Source organism: Diaphorina citri, unplaced genomic scaffold (genome assembly GCF_000475195.1).
Source record: "Diaphorina citri unplaced genomic scaffold, Diaci psyllid genome assembly version 1.1 scaffold5377, whole genome shotgun sequence".
Lineage (NCBI taxonomy): Eukaryota > Metazoa > Arthropoda > Insecta > Hemiptera > Psyllidae > Diaphorina > Diaphorina citri.
The window spans coordinates 11,678-13,285 of record NW_007382753.1 but is presented as its reverse complement, the minus strand read 5'-3'; positions in this window follow the sequence as shown (position 1 = coordinate 13,285).

The window sequence follows — 1,608 nt, the reverse complement described above, 5'->3', positions numbered from 1 at the left end:
AAAAATTATTAATAAATGGTCGATTCCTATGTAAAAAGTTGTGAAAAATCCAAATCTGAGGTCAACTCTCCGAAAAAAATAACTGTAAAAGGTCGAAAATTCAATTTTTATTTTCCGTCAGAGTCCTGAACTCTGACGTCAGACTTCAGATTGCGCAGAAACGTATTGCGCACAAACATGAATTGCGCAGAAATGCATGCGCACAAACAGATTGATGTGTTGCCTGCAAGGGAGCTTTGCTTGGGACATTTGATGTGACGTCATCGCCTACGGGAGCGTATGCCGTGACGTCAGAGTTCACGATTTACCGGTATTTTTTAAATCGATTTATCTCGGGATCTAGAAGTCGTAGAAGAAAAAGAAAAATTCCGTTGGTCCTCATTTTTCCTGCTCTATGACTTTGAAACATCACCCAAGTAAGCGCAACTGATCTATTCCCCCTTTTCCTTCATATATATTTATAACCTTTTTTTCCTCCTCACTTTTTTTCCTATATTCTGTGATGCCTTCTATCAGTTCTCTGATTACGCCTCTCTTTCTTTTTCCCTCCTACCTCGTTCTCTCTCTATCCCTACTTTTCGCTCTCCTCTCCCGTTTCTTTCTCCTCCTTCCTTTCTCATTCTCTTCCAATCGAATGATGGAAGGGGAAAGGATCATCATTCAGGATTGAATACAGCAGGATAGTCGTGATAATATTAATATGGTACGCAGCAATTTCTCTCTCGCCTTCAGCTAAAAACCTTTTTTCGGTAGTGGTATGAGGGTATCTGTATATTAGAGACGAGGAAAAAGGGGGAGACTGAGAAAATATGATAATGAAAGGAGAAAGAGGGGAAATTAGATGATGTTGGGAGCTGGGGGAGGGATGCTTATCCTCCAATACTCCATTTAATATTTGTTTTATAGTATGTGCATTGTGCACAATAGATATCTATAGGACTATTATATAGCCTATAGCCATAAGATGTCTTGAGAATAGCGCTATGCTATTGTCCTGAAGACATACGTAGTGCTAGTGAACTTAGGAAGTCCTGTTTGATGACTATATGTATAACTAACAGAACTGAACTTCCGTTTGTAGCATCAGTGTCATCAAACCAACACTCGATAGTCGAGAGTCGAGACTGCTAAACTTCCCTCCTTGTGAAATCCAATGGTTCTATTTCTTCAAATAACTCAAGGTAAAGTTACAACCATACCTTGTCATTTTACCATGGTATTTGCAAAATTATCCTTTTTTGCATTTCATACTTTCAACCCCCATAATACAGAGCTTTTTGCTTTTCTTCGCCACTTTGTCATCTGCCATTGCGTGTGTTTCATCATTTCGTGATGTGTCTTCCAACATGCTCATTGTTCAAGCTCATTTCTCGGTAATATATCCTCCGAGGGAGCCAAGGGAACACCCCCTCCGTTACCTTTCTTCTACCGCTGTTGCTGTAATTGCAATCTTAACAATTGCTCCCAAAAACGGAACGGAGGGAAGGGGCGGTAGATTTTCTTCATCCTCTCTCGGAATCTTTATTTCATTTCCTTCCATTCTCTCCTGCATGCTCCTTCTCGTGATAAAATGTAATTTTATATTTGTGTGTGTCTTCAGGGATTTTT